The following is an 18,669-nucleotide window of genomic DNA, read 5'->3' as shown; positions in this document are numbered from 1 at the left end:
GATAGGGTGGATAGAGAGAAACTATTTCCGCTGGTTGGGGATTCTAGGAGCAGGGGGCACAGTCTAAAAATTAGAGCCAGACCTTTCAGGAGTGAGATGAGAAAACATTTCAACACACAAAGGGTGGTAGAAGTTTGGAACTCTCTTCCGCAAACGGCAATTGATACGAGCTCAACTGCTAAATTTAAATCTGAGATAGATAGCTTTTTGGCAACCAAAGGTATTAAGGGATATGGGCCAAAGGCAGGTACATGGAGTTAGATCACAGATCAGCCATGATCTTATCAAATGGTGGAGCAGGCTCGAGGGGCTGAATGGCCTCCTCCTGTTCTGATGTTCCTCTCTCTATTGGAGGTGGGGGTCTGAGGCCTCTCTCTCTGGGGCAGAGGGGGTTCTGAGGCCTCTCCCTATTGGGGGGGTCTGAGGCCTCTGTCCATGGGGGGGTCTGAGGCCTCTCCCTATTGGGGGGGTCTGAGGCCTCTGTTCATGGGGGGGGTCTGAGGCCTCTCCCTATTGGGGGGGTCTGAGGCCTCTGTCCATGGTGGGGGGGGGGGGGGGGCGGTCTGAGACCTCTCTCTAAGTGGGGGAGGGTTTAAGGAGCAAAATTGCAGGGAAATTACAGAGAGGTGCAAGAACTGTAGAGCAGTGATAATGGGGGACTTCAACTATCCTAATATAGACTGGGATTGTAATAGTGTAAAGGGCAAAGAGGGGGAGGAATTTCTGAAGTGTGTTCAGGAGAACTTTCTTGATCAGTATGTTTCTGGCCCAATGAGGAAGGAGGCATTGCTGGATCTGATCCTGGGGAATGAGGTGGGGTCAAGAGGAGCAAGTGTCAGTGAGGGAACATTTAGGGAACAGTGATCACAATATCATAAGGTTTAGATCAGTTATGGAAAAGGTCAAGGAGCAATCTAGAGTAAAAATACTTGATTGGAGGAGGGCCAATTTCAGTGGGTTGAGAACGGATCTGGCCCGGGTAAATTGGAATCAAAGATTGTCAGGCAAAACTGTAATCGAACAATGGGCGGCCTTTAAGGAGGAGATGGTTCGGGTACAGTCCAGGTACATTCCCACGAGGGGGAAAGGTCGGGCAACCAAAGCCAGGGCTCACTGGATGACAAAAGAGATAGAGAGTAAGATGAACCAGAAAAAGGGGGCGTATGACAGATGTCAGGTTGATAATACAAGTGAGAACCAGGCTGAATATAGAAAGTTCGGAGGGAAAGTGAGAAAGGAAATAAGAGGGGAAAAGAGAGAGAATGAGAATAGACTGGTGGCCAAAATAAAAGGGAATCCAAAACTCTTCCGTTGGCATATAAATAGTAAATAGGTAGTAAGAGGAGGGGTGGGGGTGATTCGAGACCATCAGGAGATCGATTCATGAAGAGAGGTCCAACCCCTCACCCTGAGACTCTGTCCCCTCGTTCTAGAGTCTCCAGCCAGGGGAAACAGCCTCTCAGCATCTACCCTGTGAAGCCCCCTCAGAATCTAATGTTTCAATGAGATCACCTCTCATTCTTCCAAACTCCAGAGAGTATAGGCCCATTCTACTGAACATCTCATCATAGAATAACCCTCTCATCCCAGGAATCAATCCAGTGAACCTTCACTGCACCGCCTCTAAGGCAAGTGTATCCTTCCTTCGGTCAGGAGACCAAAACTGTACACAGTACTCCAGGTGTGGTCTCACCAAAGCCCTGTACAATTGCAGCAAGATGCTGCCAAAGTCACAGTAAAAGAGGATGTAGTTGAGATACTGGGTGGGCTAAAAATTGATAAAGAGGAGGTACCAGAAAGGCTGACTGTACTGAAAGTAGATCAGTCACTCAGTCCGGATGGGATGCATCCGAGGTTGCTGAGGGAAGTAAGGGTGGAAATTGCGGAGGTGCTGGCCATAATCCTCCAATCATCTTTAGATATGGGGATGGTGCCAGAGGACTGGAGAATTGCAAATGTTACACCCTTGTTCAAAAATGGGTGTAAGGATAAACCCAGCAACTACAGGCCAGTCAGTTTAACCTCGGTGGTGGGAAACTTTTAGAAACCACAATCCGGGACAGAATTAACAGTCACTTGGACAAGTGTGGATTAACAAAGGAAAGTCATGTTTAACTAACCTGATTGAGTTTTTTGTTGAGGTAACAGAGAGGGTTGATGAGGGCAATGTGGTCCATGTGGATATGGACTTCCAAAAGGCCTTTGATAAAGTGTCAGCAAAGTTGAAACCCATGGAATAAAAGGGGCAGTGGCAGCATGGATAGGAAATTGGCGAAGTGACAGGAAACAGAGAGTAGTGGTGAACGGTTGTTTTTCGGTCTGGAGGAAGGTGGACAGTGGTGTTCCCCAGGGGTCTGCCCCACTCTCTCCCCATAGCCCTGTATCAATCCCAAACTAATCCCACTGCCCCATTCTCTCCCCATAGCCGTGTATCAATCTCAAACTAATCCCACTGTTCCACTCTCTCCCCATAACCCTAAATCAATCTCACACTAATCCCCCTGCCCCACTCTCTCCCCATAGCCCTGCATCAATCCCAAACTAATCCCACTGCCCCGCTCTCTCCCCATAGCCCTGTATCAATCCCAAACTAATCCCACTGCCCCACTCTCTCCCCATAGCCCTGTATCAATCCCAAACTAATCCCACTGCCCCACTCTCTCCCCATAGCCCTGTATCAATCACAAACTAATCCCACTGCCCCACTCTCCCCCCATAGCCCTGTATCAATCCCAAACTAATCCCACTGCCCCATACTCTCCCCATAGCCCTGTATCAATCCCAAACTAATCCCACTGCCCCGCACTCTCCTCATAGCCCTGTGTCAATCCCAAACTAATCCCACTGCCCCACTCTCTCCCCATAGCCCTGTATCAATCCCAAACTAATCCCACTGCCCCATACTCTCCCCATAGCCCTGTATCAATCCCAAACTAATCACACTGCCCCACAATCTCCCCATAGCCCTGTGTCAATCCCAAACTAATCCCACTGCCCCATTCTCGCCCCATAGCCCTGTATCAATCCCCAAACTAATCCCACTGCCCCCCCACTCTCCCCATAGCCCTGTATCAATCCCAAACTAATCCCACTGCCCCACTCTCTCCCCATAGCCCTCTCTCAATCCCAAACTAATCCCACTGCCCCACTCTCTCCCCATAGCCCTGTCTCAATCCCAAACTAATCCCACTGCCCCACTCTCTCCCCATAGCCCTGTCTCAATCCCAAACTAATCCCACTGCCCCACTCTCTCCCCATAGCCCTGTCTCAATCCCAAACTAATCCCACTGCCCCACTCTCTCCCCATAGCCCTGTCTCAATCCCAAACTAATCCCACTGCCCCACTCTCTCCCCATAGCCCTGTCTCAATCCCAAACTAATCCCACTGCCCCACTCTCTCCCCACAGCCCTGTATCAATCCCAAACTAATCCCACTGCCCCACTCTGTAAGGGAATATAGTTTCCACACAAATTCAGTCCTCGTGGTTAAAAACACACTTCCTGAGGCAAGATCAGTGAAATGGGCCTGTAGGTTCGAACACGTCGCTAGGCAACCACATTCCAGAACCAAGGAAGGACGATAGCTGGGCCTCTCGTACTGATAAGGGAACCATCTCTGAGTCCACATCTCACTTTTGATGTGTAACTTTTCCTGTCTTTCTATGATCAGCTGTCTGTATTAATCAAACAGGACATGGAATATATGGGAACTGATGAGTTTCTGTCAGTTTTATCAGGGCCTTTTGCATCTCAGGGAGTTGCCCGACTGGTGGAGACTGCGAACGGAAACAGTTGCAGCCACAGGAGGAGACAGCTCTCGAAGCCTCTCACATAACAAGGAGGCCTCAGGGTTAATGGCCTGGGAACAGGCAGGGAGGAAGAGAACAAGTCCAGGCCGCCAGCCTCGGCCTTGAAGTGAAGGGAGGTTTGAGGGGCAGGCCCCTCGAGTGTTGGAGGCCCAAGATTGGCCAACCAGAGGCAACGACATTTTGAGGGCCACTCAATCAGCCCGTGAAACGTAGAGATGAGAATTGGGCTGACCGCTCTTCCTTTGTCTGGAGAGATACACGAGGCCTCGTTGGCCACCGCGCCCTTGAGAGTGAGCCCGATAGGGGAGATCCCACTGTGTGAGTGACAGCCCCGGGGCCATCCCCCAAAAGGAACAGGAAAGAGAGAGACCCCCCTTTCGAGAGTCAGGGAGTGAAAAGAGGGAGAGAAGGAGTTATAGAGAAGACAAGGTGAAGAGGGAAAAGAGGTTAAACAGACAGGACCAAAAGTTACGATCTCCGCCCAGAGGATAGCGGAGTAAATTAATGCCTTGTTTTCCGGTTATTATTCCTTAAATACTTGAATGTATTGGTCCTTGCTTTTGTTCAAATAAAAGATCATCACTGTAACCAATTGGTGGCAGGTTCACCGACATAAACCTGACAACTCTCCCCATAGCCATGTATCAATCCCAAATTAATCCCACTGTCCCGCTCTCCCCAAAGCCCTGTATCAATCCCCAAACTAATCCCACTGCCCTGCTCTCTCCCCATAGCCCTGTATCAATCCCCAAACTAATCCCACTGCCCCACTCTCTCCCCATAGCCCTGTATCAATCCCCAAACTAATCCCACTGCCCCACTCTCTCCCCATAAACCTGAATCAATCCACAAACTAATCCCAATACCCCACTCTCTCCCAAAAGCCCTGTATCAATCCCCAAACTAATCCCACTGTCCCACTCTCTCCCCTTAGCCCTGTATCAATCCCCAAACTAATCCCACTGCCCCGCTCTCCCCCCATAGCCCTGTATCAATCCCCAAACTAATCCCACTGCCCCACACTCTCCCCATAGCCCTGTATCAATCCCAAACTAATCCCACTGCCCCGCTCTCTCCCCATAGCCCTGTATCAATCCCCAAACTAATCCCACTGCCCCACTCTCTCCCCATAGCCCTGTATCAATCCCAAACTCATCCAACTGCCCTGCTCTCCCGTCACCCTGTTGCTCTTAGTACACTGACTGGTGTCTCTCTCTCCCCTTGTTACTGTTCGTACACTGACTGGTGTCTCACTCTACCCTTGTTACTGTCAGTGCACTGACTGGTGTCTCTCACTCTTCCCTTGTTTCTGTCAGTACACTGACTGGTGTCTCTCACTCTCCCCTTGTTACTGTCAGTACACTGAATGGTGTCTCTCTCTCTCTCTCTCACCCCTTGTTACTGTCAGTACACTGACTGGTGTCTCTCTCTCTCTCTCTCTCTCTCCCCTTGTTATTGTCAGTACACTGACTGGTGTCTCTCTCTCTCTCTCTCTCCCCTTGTTACTGTCAGTACACTGACTGGTGTCTCTCACTCTCCCCTTGTTACTGTCAGTACACTGACTGGTGTCTCTCTCTCTCTCTCCCCTTGTTTCAGGGACAGGCAACATTCCACATTGCCCACCAGACTCTGTTTTTTTCTGGTGGATTGAGGGCGTCCCACTCTGTGTGAAATGCAGGTCAGTCGGAATTGTCAGCGTTTTTTAATTGGAGATTTTAAAAAGTGGAACCTTTGAGACACGGAAATATTGATTTTGCACCAAAGATTCATTTGGGATTGGAGTAAACAGTGTAATATTTTATTATAAAATAATCTCAGGCCAGAGATAATCAAAGCAATCAAAGGAGTGGATGGGGTTCAGACAGAGAAACCTTACAGAGAAAGATTATTTGTAATCACCAGGCATTGTTCTCTGACTATTTATGCTGTGCATTTACGGAATCCCACACTCACCTGACGAAGGAGGAAAGCTCCGAAAGCTTGTGATTCCAAATAAAGCTGTTGGACTATAACTTGGTGTTGGAAGACTTCATACATTTGTCCACCCCAGTCCATCACCGGCATCTGCACATCATCACTAAAAAAAACAGATGATCTGGTCATTCATCACATTGCTGTTTGTGGGATCTTGCTGTGCGCAAATTGAGTTCTGCGTTTCCAACATTACAACAGTGTCTACACTTCAAAAAAGTACTTCATTGGCTGTAAAGGGCTTTGGGCCGTCCTGAGGCTATATAAATGCAAGTCTTTCTTCCTTTGTTCTTTACTTTCGAGCAGCGTAGACTGAGAGGTGACCGGATAGAGGCCGAGAAAATAATTACAGGGCTGGATAGCATCCGATTATTCCAGTTTAACAGATTGGGGAGGACCAGGGAACACGAGTTTAAACTATGGAAGAGTAGGAATAGACTGGATGTGAGGCGGTTCCTCTTTTCCCAGAGAGTACCGAGCCTCGAGAATACGTTCCCAGCTGGTGGGGTGGGTGCTGGCTCTCTGCCTTCAAGAGGGAGCTGGACCAGTTCCTGACTGGTCCATCATACAGAAGGTCAGTGTCTTTCTGGACAACACTTGGTCCGTGTGATCTGCTGGACTGCTTTCGACAGATCAATTAGCTCCAATCTCATCTCAGGAGATCTCAACCACTCAACATACTGTCCACAGGGGAGTTCTCCCGGTGCCCTGGGACCAACATTCGTGCTTCAAACAACACCAGCAAAAAAAACACTTGATTGAACGGCCACTCGTCTCATTGCTGTTTGTGGGATCAAGCTGGCTGCCCCGTAACAACAGGGACTGCACTTCAAAAGGACTTGTCTTATCTTTAGCGACATTAAAAAGAGGCAGCACACTGTGTGTTTAACGCAAAGCTGATTTCTTTGGCTTTTATCCAGAATATTAAACTCCAGCCCAGTTATAGGGATTATTAACATCAGAAACAAACGCCAACTGTCAGAATGAACGTGGTTCAGTCCTGGATGTGATTAACAGCAGAATCCAACCCCTGCAGTCACAGGTGAACTCGCTGGTGAGTCAGAAGGTGGGATGACTGAGTGAATCCCTTCCCACACACGGAGCAGGTGAACGGCCTCTCCCCGGTGTGAGCGCGTCGATGAGTTTCCAGCTCTGACGGGGAACTGAATCCCTTCCCACAGTCCCCACATTTCCACGGTTTCTCCCCGGTGTGACTGCGATTGTCTCTCGACAGACCTGATGATCGGCTGAAGCCTCCTCCACACACACAACACGTGTGCGGTCTCTCACTGCTGGGATTGGTGCTTTTTCTTTCCACATTCAAAGGCCGATGATATTCAGGTCCTGATGAATCGAGGGACTCGGTCAGATCTTGACGTGAGGTTTGGTTTGAGTTTCCCGTCTGCAAATCCTCCCCTTCCAAAACCCTGTAAAATGAATTAAAAACAGGAAAAGGGGAGTGTGAGAGAGAACCCACAAATAAACAAAGGCAGGTTGTGAAATTGAGCCTCATTAACCTGGTAACTTGTGGGGGCGGCACCAGAGAAAAGTGATCATGAAACTGCTGATTGTCGGAAAAACCCAACTGGTTCACTGATGTCCTTCAGAGAAGCGAACCTGCCATGGGGTCTGGGCCGACACATGAAAAAAAACGCGAGTAATGGCGGCGGTGGGCCCCCACAATCCCCCGCGCCCCAGAAACCCCTCTATCTCTTCCCTCTGCTCAGACTGCGCATGCTCCCCCAGGCCACGCCCTGCATTCTGGGAGCAGCCTCGGGCCTGTCGTTTTGTCGCTCAGTCGGACTCGGTGGAAACGGGAGAAGAAAACCGGGAATAAAAAGGCGGCGGGTAGGACCGGGGGGCGGGGCGGGGGGACGGGAGCCGCCGGACCATCGAGTGCGCGCCTCACCTCCCCGGCGGGCGGGCGGTCGGTCGGTCGCGGCCGCCATTAAAATCGATCCGCTCGGTGAGGCTCCGGGACCCGCACCGCGCATGCTCCGCCCGCCAGCCCCGCGCCTGCGCACTGCGCCCCATTCCCCAGAGCTGCCAAAGCAAGAGTTGCATTCGAGCAGCGCCTGTCCCATCCTCAGGGCCCCTCCCCTTCCCCCTCCCCCACACAGCCCAGCAGCTGCTGGTGAAGTTGCAGCCACTGTTGCAATGCAGCCAGTGCATGAGAACATAATGCACAGCAGGATCCCACAAGCAGCACCGAGCAGGTGATCTGGTTTTTTGAGGTGGTCGGTTGAGGGAGAAACTCTCCTGCTCTCCTTTGCGGTGGTGGCCGCGGGATCTTTTGCGTCCACCCCGAGAGGGGCAGGCAGGGGCTTCGGTTTAACGTCTCATCCGATGGACGGCTCCTCCGACAGTGCGGCGCTCCCTCAGTACTGACCCTCCGACAGTGTGACCCTCCCTCGGTACCGACCCTCCGACAGTGTGACGCTCCCTCAGTACTGACCCTCCGACAGTGTGACCCTCCCTCAGTACCGACCCTCCGACGGCGCGGAGCTCCCTCAGTACTGACCCTCCGACAGTGCGGCGGTCCCTCAGTACCGACCCTCCGACAGTGCGACGCTCCCTCAGTACCGACCCTCCGACAGTGCGGCGCTCCCTCAGTACCGACCCTCCGACGGTGCGGCGCTCCCTCAGTACCGACCCTCCGACGGCGCGGCGCTCCCTCAGTACCGACCCTCCGACGGCACGGAGCTCCCTCGGTACTGACCCTCCGGCAGCACGGCGCTCCCTCGGTACTGACCCTCCGACAGTGTGACCCTCCCTCAGTGCTGCACTGAAGTGTCAGCCTTGATTTTGTGCTTCTGACTCAGGCGAGAGTGATACCCACTGAGCCACAACTGACATAGGCCATATTCGAGTGTGTGGAGCATTCTGGGTATGATTGCCCGCCATTGTAATCACCAATTGCTGATATTTCTGAGATGGGGTTTAGAAACGCAAGGTGTAAATGATACCGTGAGCCGAAAGAGGTGCATTTGGAGTGGAGAACCAGTGACACACTGCGTAACCGGGCGCAAACATTCATTCTCAGCCCAGACATCACTGAGAGAAAGGAATAAACTTCATTTTATTTGATTTTAAATGGTTTAATTTACAAATTGAATCATGTTTGTGTCATTCTGTTTCCCAACACAGATTCAAGGCTTCATTTTTTTGAATGTGGAAGGAGAAATGTTTGTCTGTTGTGTCTGTGGGAAAAGATTTCAAACATCAGTGTGAGTGGAAAATCACCGAGACACACACACACTCGAGTGAGAGTGTTCCAGTGCACTGAGTGTGGAAAGAGCTTTAACCAGTCACACAGCCTGAAAAAACATCGCACCGTTCACAGCGGGGAGAAACCGTCCACGTGTTCTGTGTGTGGACGAGGCTTCAACTGATCATCCAACCTGGAGAGACACAAGGACACCCGGACCACGGAGAAACCGTGGAAATGTGGGGACTGTGGGAATGGATTCATTTCCCCATCCCAGCTGGAAACTCATCGACGCAGTCACACCGGGGAGAGGCCGTTCACCTGCTCCGTGTGTGGGAAGGGATTCACTTCTTCATCCAACCTGCTGACGCACCAGCGAGTTCACACCGGGGAGAGGCCGTTCACCTGCTCCGTGTGTGGGAAGGGATTCACTCGTTCATCCCACCTGCTGACACACCAGCGAGTTCACACCGGGGAGAGGCCGTTCACCTGCTCCGTGTGTGGGGAGAGATTCACTCTGCGCTGCATCCTGCTGACACACGAGCGAGTTCACTCTGGGGAGAGGCCGTTCACCTGCTCCGTGTGCGGGAAAGGATTCAATCGGTCGTCCCGCCTGCTGGCACACCAGCGAGTTCACACCGGGGAGAGGCCATTCACCTGCTCCGTGTGTGGGAAGGGATTCACTCAGTTATCCATCCTGCTGAGACACCAGCGAGTTCACACCGGGGAGAGGCCGTTCATCTGCTCCGTGTGTGGAGAGGGATTCACTTGTTCATCCCACCTGCTGACACACCAGCGAGTTCACACCGGGGAGAGGCCGTTCACCTGCTCCGTGTGTGGGAAGGGATTCACTCGGTCGTCTTACCTGGTGAGACACCAGCGAGTTCACACCGGGGAGAGGCCGTTCACCTGCTCCGTGTGCGGGAAGGGATTCACTCAGCGCTCCCACCTGTTGACACACCAGCGAGTTCACACCGGGGAGAGGCCGTTCACCTGCTCCGTGTGTGGGAAGGGATTCACTCGGTCGTCCTACCTGTTGACACACCAGCGAGTTCACCAGTGACTGCAGGCGGTTGGATTCTGCTGTTATTGCTGCTGTTAATCACATCCAGGACTGAACCGTGTTCATTCTGGCAGTTGTTAGAATTTACAATGTTAGAATTTGCTTTGTTCTCAATCAAAGTTAATCACATCTCGATATGTGTTAATATCAGAGGCTCGCAAGAACAACAGAGGCCCGCCAGTCATCACATTATCTATCTGGGATGCCCAGGACATAGACTGTCCCTTTGTATTGCCAGGCAGGAGACATCAAGTTAAACTTTAAACAATTAAACTATTAACACGGCCATTATGTCGAGGTCTGGAGGAATCTCACTTCAATATATATTCTGGGCATCATGTGAGATGACTCACATTAAAGGGGATGATTTAAGAACAAACAGCAAGGCTTTTGGTTTGTTAAGCTGACAGGATGGTCAGAAGTCCAATCTCCAGAAGCCAGGCCGGATCACCTTGGGCCTGCAGGAAACCAGTGTGTATGAGTTTATTGTCTCACCGTAATAGTTCTTCGATTGGTGTCGGTGTAATAAAGTTGCATTCGGACAATACGCTCGATCCTGACCCACGGGGAATCATTTAATTGAGTTGAAGAGGTTTCCTTCCAGGTGCTTTGTTTCTGCTGACTGGCGGGTCTCACGACTTTGCTTGCGGTGAGGTGACGCTCTTTGAGGGTTGGAGTGAACATTTCCACGGAAATAATTGGCAAAGGAGTTTGTGAGAGACGGTGAGGTCCGTGTTTTTACTGGTTCCTGGATAGTAAATAGTGTTTCTCCTTCCCGCTACAGGTAGATGGAAAATTAATACATTTGTTCCTGTTACATATTACATAGAATGTACAGCACAGAAACAGGCCATTCGGCCCACCTGGTCCATGCCGGTGTTTATGCTCCACACGAGCCTCCTCCCTTCATCTCACCCTATCAGCATATCTTTCTATTCCTTTCTTCCTCATGTGTTTATCGAGCTTCCCCTTAACAAGTGGAAACATCTTCTCTCCGTCTCCCCTTTCGAATCCCTTCATAATTTTAAAGACCTCGATCAGGTCTCTGTTCTGGAGAAAAGAGCCCCAGCCTGTTCAATCTTTCCTGATAGGTATAACCTCTCAGTTCTGGTGTCATCCTTGTGAATCTTTTTTGCACCTTCTCCAGAGCCTCGAGATCCTTTTTGTAATATGGAGACCAGAACTGTGCCCCGTACTCCAAGTGTGGTCTGACCAAGGTTCTATACAAGTTTAACATAACTTCTCTGCTGTTCAATTCTCTCCCTCCTGAAATGAGCCCCAGCGCTCGGTTTGCCCTTTTTTTCCGGCCTTATTAACCTGTGTCGCTACTTTTAGTGATTTGTGTGTCTGAACCCTCTTCTGCCCCATTTTGAACCCCTCCCCTCCCCCGATCCACAGGGCGGTCCCGGCCGGGGAACCCGCTCAGAGACTTCGCTCAAAATCAACCCCCGCCCCCGAATCCCGGACAGTGACGGGGGGGGGGGGGAATCCCCGCCCCCTGGACCAATGGGACACCGAGACATCCACTGTGATGTGTACAAGGGGGAATCCCCACCCCCAGGACCAATGGGACACCGAGACATCCACTGTGACGTGTACAAGGGGGAATCCCCACCCCCAAGACCAATGGGACACCGAGACATCCACTGTGACGTGTACAAGGGGGAATCCCTGGACCAATGGGACACCGAGACATCCACTGTGACGTGTACAAGGGGCGGTCCCTGACGCCTGGACCAATGAGACTGTCAATGGGAAACCGCGCGGCCTGGGGAGCATGCGCAGTCTGAGCAGAGGGAAGAGATAGAGGGATTTCTGGGGCGCGGGGGCTTGTGGGGGCCCGCGGTCGCCATTACTCACCGGGTGCGGCTCAGTGTCACTCGGTTCACCGGGACCTGAACATCATCGGCCTTTGAACAGGGCAGCAGTGAGAGACCGCACACGTGTTGTGTGTGTGGAGGAGGCTTCAGCCGATCATCAGGTCTGTCGAGAGACAATCGCAGTCACACCGGGGAGAAACCGTGGAAATGTGGGGACTGTGGGAAGGGATTCAGTTCCCCGTCAGAGCTGGAAACTCATCGACGCGCTCACACCGGGGAGAGGCCGTTCACCTGCTCAGAGTCCGGGAAGGGATTCACTCAGTCATCCAACCTACTGACTCACCAGCGAGTTCACAAATTACTGCAGGGCTTGGATTCTGCTGTTAATCACATCCACGACTGAACCATGTTCATTCTGACAGTTGAGGTTTGTTTCTGCTGACGTTAATAACCCCAAGAACTGGGCTGGAGTTTAATATTCTGGATAAATGTCAAATAATTCGGCTTTGTGTTAAACACACAGTGCATCAAGTCTTTTTAATATAGAGACGTAGAAAGGTTACAGCACAGAAGGCGGCCATTCGGCCCATCAAGCCCCTGTCGGCTCTTTGCAAGAACAATCCAGTTAGTCCCATTCCCTCACGCTTTCCCCTTCAAGTATTTATCCAGTTCTCCTTTGAAGGCCATGATTGAATCTGCCTCCACCACCCCCTCGGGCAGTGCATTCCAGATCATAACCACTCGCTGTGTGAAAAAGTTTTTCCTCATGTCACCTTTGGTTCTTTAGCCAATCACCGTAAATCTGTGTCCTCTGGTTCTTGACCCTTCCACCAATGGGAACAGTTTCTCTTTATTTACTTTATCTGAACCCTTCATGATTTTGAACACCTCGATCAAATCTCCTCTCAACCTTCTCTGCTCTCAGGAGAACAACCCCAGCTTCTCCAGTCTATCCACATAACTGAAGTCCCTCATCCCTGGAATCATTCCAGTAAATCTCTTCTGCACCCTCTCTAAGGCCTTCACATCCTTCCTAAAGTGCGGTGCCCAGAATTGGACACAATACTCCAGTTGTGGCCGAACCAGTGTTTTATAAAGGTTCATCATAACTTCCATACTTTTGTACTCTATGCCTCTATTTTTTAAGCCCAGGATCCCGTATGCTTTTTTAACCACTTTCTCAACCTTCCCTGCCACCTTCAACAATTTGTGCACAAATACCCCCAGATCTCTCTGTTCCTGCACTACCTTTAGAATTGTGCCCTCTAGTTTATATATTGCCTCTCCTCGTTCTGCCTACCAAAATGTATCACTTTGCACTTCTCTGCGTTAAATTTCATCTGCCACGTGTCCGCCCATTCCACCAGCCTGCCTATATCCTCTTGTAGTCTATCACTATCCTCCTCACTGTTTACCACATTTCCACTTTTTGTGTCATCTGCAGATTTTGAAATGGTGCCCTGTACACCCAAGTCCAAGTCATTAATATATTTTTTTAAAAAGCAGTGGTCCTAGTACCGACCCCTGGGGAACACCACTGTACACCTTCCTCCAGTCCGAAAAACAACCGTTCACGACTACTCTCTGTTTCCTGTCACTTAGACAATTTCCTATCCATGCTGCCACTGCCCCTTTTATTCCATGGGCTTCAACTTTGCTGACAAGACTATTCTGCGGCCCTTTATCAAACGCCTTTTGGGAGTCCATATACACCACAGCCACCGCATTGCCCTCATCGACCCTCTCTGTTACCTCATCAAAAAACTCCAAGTTAGTTCAACATGATTTGCCTTTAACAAAAGGCAAATTAAAGATCAAAGCTCTGCAGTCCTGCCACATCCAGCCTTGAATGGCGGTGGACAATTAAACAACTGATGGGAGAAACAGAACATGGTTTAAAAAAAATATTACTGGAGAAGCAAAAGCAACCCCAGCAAAAAGGGGGTGCCCAAAGCTCGGGGGCCCAATGTCCCCCCTGCAAACCCCCCCCCGTTCCCGGGTCTCCATCTCTTCCACCCGCCTCCAGGACTGCTGATTGGTCCCTGAAACGTCACAATGGGCCCATTGTTCAGCTCAGCTCCTCCCCCGACTTCCACATCTGACCTGTTGGTGACCCTACTTTGGGTCACCTCTGACCCCTGTGCATCTAAACCCTAACCCAGGCCTTCATAGCCCTGGGGCTGGATTTCTGTAACACTCTCCTTACCGACCCTCCACAAACTAAACTGCACTGCCTGAAAGGGAGGAGGAAACAGATTCAATAAATCTGCCGCAACCACCCACGAAGCCTGGTAAATGAGGTTGGTGAGCTGCAGGTGCAAATAGCCACATGGGAATATGATGCAGTGGCAATAACGGAGACCTGGCTGAGAAAAGGGCAGGATTGGCAACTAAATATTCCTGGAGACAAGGTGTTCAGGAAAGATCGGGAAGAAATGAAGGGGGTGGGGGGTGGCAGTATTGATAAAGGAGAATATTGCAGTGTTGGAGAGAGAGGGTGTCCTGGAGGGGTCAAGGACAGAATCTATTTGGTTAAAGTTAAGAAACAATAGAGGTGCCGTTACACTACTGGCTGTATTCTATAGGCCACCAACTAGTGGGAAGGAGATAGAGGAGCAAATTTGCAGGGAAATTACAGAGAGGTGCAAGAACTGCAGAGCATTGATAATGGGGGACTTCAACTATCCTAATATAGACTGGGATTGTAATAGTGTATAGCGCAAAGAGGGGGAGGAATTTCTGAAGTGTGTTCAGGAGAACTTTCTTGATCAGTATGTTTCTGGCCCAATGAGGAAGGAGGCATTGCTGGATCTAATCCTGGGGAATGAGGTGGGTCAAGAGGAGCAAGTGTGAGTGAGGGAACATTTAGGGAACAGTGATCATAATATCATAAGGTTTAGATTAGTTATGGAAAAGGTCCAGGAGCAATCGAGAGTAAAAATACTTGATTGGAGGAGGGCCAATTTCAGTGGGTTGAGAACGGATCTGGCCCGGGTAAATTGGAATCAAAGATTGTCAGGCAAAACTGTAATCGAACAACGAGCGGCCTTTAAGGAGGAGATGGTTCAGGTACAGTCTAGGTACATTCCCACGAGGGGGAAAGGTCTGGCAACCAAAGCCAGGGCTCACTGGATGACAAAAGAGAGAGAGAGTAAGATGAAACAGAAAAAGGGGGCGTATGACAGATGTCAGGTTGATAATACAAGTGAGAACCAGGCTGAATATAGAAAGTATGGAGGGAAACTGAGAAAGGAAATAAGAGGGGCAAAGAGAGAGAATGAGAATAGACTGGTGGCCAAAATAAATGGGAATCCAAAACTCTTCTATAGGCATATAAATAGGAAACAGGTAGTAAGAGGAGGGGTGGGGGTGATCAGAGACCATAAGGAGATCTATTCATGAAGAGAGATCCAACCCCTCACCCTGAGACTGTGCCCCCTCGTTCTAGACTCTCCAGCCAGGGGAAACAGCCTCTCAGCATCTACCCTGTGAAGCCCCCTCAGAATCTAATGTTTCAATGAGATCACCTCTCATTCCTCTAAACTCCAGAGAGTATAGGCCCATTCTACTGAACATCTCATCATAGGATAACCCTCTCATCCCAGGAATCAATCCAGTGAACCTTCACTGCACCGCCTCCAAAGCAAGTGTATCCTTCCTTAGGTAAGGAGACCAAAACTGTACACAGTACTCCAGGTGAGGTCTCACCAAAGCCCTGTACAATTGCAGCAAGATGCTGCCAAAGTCACAGTAAAAGAGGATGTAGTTGAGATACTGGATGGGCTAAAAATTGATAAAGAGGAGGTACCAGAAAGGCTGACTGTACTTGAAGTAGATCAGTCACTCAGTCCGGATGGGATGCATCCGAGGTTGCTGAGGGAAGTAAGGGTGGAAATTGCGGAGGTGCTGGCCATAATCCTCCAATCATCTTCAGATATGGGGATGGTGCCAGAGGACTGGAGAATTGAAAATGTTACACCCTTGTTCAAAAATGGGTGTAAGGATAAACCCAGCAACTACAGGCCAGTCAGTTTAACCTCGGTGGTGGGGAAACTTTTAGAAACCATAATCCGGGACAGAATTAATAGTCACTTGGACAAGTGTGGATTAACAAAGGAAAGTCATGTTTAACTAACCTGATTGAGTTTTTTGTTGAGGTAACAGAGAGGGTTGATGAGGGCAATGTGGTCCATGTGGATATGGACTTCCAAAAGGCCTTTGATAAAGTGTCAGCAAAGTTGAAGCCCATGGAATAAAAGGGGCAGTGGCAGCATGGATAGGAAATTGGCGAAGTGACAGGAAACAGAGAGTAGTGGTGAACGGTTGTTTTCTGGACTGGAGAAAGGTGGACAGTGGTGTTCCCCAGGGGTCTGCCCCACTCTCCCCCCATAGCCCTGTATCAATCCCAAACTAATCCCACTGCCCCACTCTCTCCCCATAGTCCTGTATCAATCCCAAACTAATCCCACTGCCCCACTCTCTCCCCATAGCCCTGTCTCAATCCCAAACTAATCCCACTGTCCCATTCTCTCCCCATAGCCCTGTATCAATCCCAAACTAATCCCACTTCCCCACTCTCTCCCCACAGCTCTGGACCAATCCCAAACTAATCCCACTTCCCCACTCTCTCCCCACAGCTCTGGACCAATCCCAAACGAATCCCACTGCCCCAGTCTCCCCCCATAGCCCTGTATCAATCCCAAACTAATCCCACTGCCCCAGTCTCGCCCCATAGCCCTGTATCAAGCCCAAACTGATCCCACTGCCCTGCTCTTCCCCCATAGCCCTCTCTCAATCCCAAACTAATCCCACTGCCCCAGTCTCCCCCCATAGCCCTGTATCAAGCCCAAACTAATCACACTGCCCCAGTCTCGCCCCATAGCCCTGTATCAATCCCAAACTAATCCCACTGGCCCGCTCTCCCCCCATAGCCCTGTATCAATCCCAAACTAATCCCACTGCCCCAGTCTCACCCCATAGCCCTGTATCAAGCCCAAACTAATCACACTGCCCTATTCTCTCCCCATAGCAATGTCTCAATCCCAAACTAATCCCACTGCCCCGCTCTCTCCCCATAGCCCTGTATCAATCCCAAACTGATCCCACTGCCCCACTCTGTAAGGGAATATAGTTTCCACACAAATTCAGTCCTCGTGGTTAAAAACACACTTCCTGAGGCAAGATCAGTGAAATGGGCCTGTAGGTTCGAACACGTCGCGAGGCAACCACATTCCAGAACCAAGGAAGGACGATAGCTGGGCCTCTCGTACTGATAAGGGAACCATCTCTGAGTCCACATCTCACTTTTGATGTGTAACTTTTCCTGTCTTTCTATGATCAGCTGTCTGTATTAATCAAACAGGACATGGAATATATGGGAACTGATGAGTTTCTGTCAGTTTTATCAGGGCCTTTTGCATCTCAGGGAGTTGCCAGACTGGTGGAGACTGCGAACGGAAACAGTTGCAGCCACAGGAGGAGACAGCTCTCGAAGCCTCTCACATAACAAGGAGGCCTCAGGGTTAATGGCCTGGGAACAGGCAGGGAGGAAGAGAACAAGTCCAGGCCACCAGCCTCGGCCTTGAAGTGAAGGGAGGTTTGAGGGGCAGGCCCCTCGAGTGTTGGAGGCCCAAGATTGGCCAACCAGAGGCAACGACATTTTGAGGGCCACTCAATCAGCCCGTGAAACGTAGAGATGAGAATTGGGCTGACCGCTCTTCCTTTGTCTGGAGAGATACACGAGGCCTCGTTGGCCACCGCGCCCTTGAGAGTGAGCCCGATAGGGGAGATCCCACTGTGTGAGTGACAGCCCCGGGGCCATCCCCCAAAAGGAACAGGAAAGAGAGAGACCCCCCTTTCGAGAGTCAGGGAGTGAAAAGAGGGAGAGAAGGAGTTATAGAGAAGACAAGGTGGAGAGGGAAAAGAGGTTAAACAGACAGGACCAAAAGTTACAATCTCCGCCCAGAGGATAGCGGAGTAAATTAATGCCTTGTTTTCCGGTTATTATTCCTTAAATACTTGAATGTATTGGTCCTTGATTTTGTTCAAATAAAAGATCATCACTGTAACCAATTGGTGGCAGGTTCACCGACATAAACCTGACAACTCTCCCCATAGCCCTGCATCAATCCCCAAACTAAACCCACTGCCCCACTCTCCCCCATAGCCCTGTATCAATCTCCAAACTAATCCCACTGCCCCACTCTCCCCCATAGCCCTGTATCAATCCCCAAACTAATCCCACTGCCCCACTCTCCCCCATAGCCCTGTATCAATCCCCAAACTAATCCCACTGCCCCACTCTCTCCCCATAGCCCTGTATCAATCCCCAAACTAATCCCACTGCCCCGCTCTCTCCCCATAGCCCTGTATGAATCCCCAAACTAATCCCACTGCCCCACTCTCTCCCCATAGCCCTGTATCAATCCCCAAACTAATCCCACTGCCCCACTCTCTCCCCATAGCCCTGTATCAATCCCCAAACTAATCCCACTGCCCCACTCTCTCCCCATAGCCCTGTATCAATCCCAAACTAATCCCACTGCCCCACTCTCTCCCCATAGCCCTGTATCAATCCCGAACTAATCCCACTGCCCCATTCTATCCCCATAGCCCTGTATCAATCCCCAAACTAATCCCACTGCCCTGCTCTCTCCCCATAGCCCTGAATCAATCCCCAAACTAATCCCACTGCCCCACTATCCCCCATCGCCCTGTATCAATCCCCAAACTAATCCCACTGCCCTGCTCTCTCCCCATAGCCCTGTATCAATCCCAAACTAATCCCACTGCCCCACT

The 18,669-nt window shown here is 50.5% G+C and overlaps 1 protein-coding gene and 1 pseudogene across 1 annotated transcript in view; one reads left to right on the top strand and one right to left on the bottom strand.

Annotated features, from left to right (window-relative positions):
• LOC137308625 (zinc finger protein 850-like) overlaps positions 1 to 10,588 on the top strand; it is a 50,548-nt pseudogene extending 39,960 nt beyond the window's left edge.
• LOC137308586 (zinc finger protein 436-like) overlaps positions 1 to 18,669 on the bottom strand; it is a 60,134-nt gene that overhangs the window by 13,841 nt on the left and 27,624 nt on the right. The gene's annotated exons all lie outside the window — the stretch shown is intronic.

The sequence above is a fragment of the Heptranchias perlo genome, unplaced genomic scaffold, assembly GCF_035084215.1.
Source record: "Heptranchias perlo isolate sHepPer1 unplaced genomic scaffold, sHepPer1.hap1 HAP1_SCAFFOLD_134, whole genome shotgun sequence".
Classification (NCBI taxonomy): domain Eukaryota; kingdom Metazoa; phylum Chordata; class Chondrichthyes; order Hexanchiformes; family Hexanchidae; genus Heptranchias; species Heptranchias perlo.
The sequence above is the reverse complement of the archived record's forward strand: the minus strand, read 5'-3'. Positions and strand labels throughout refer to the sequence as shown.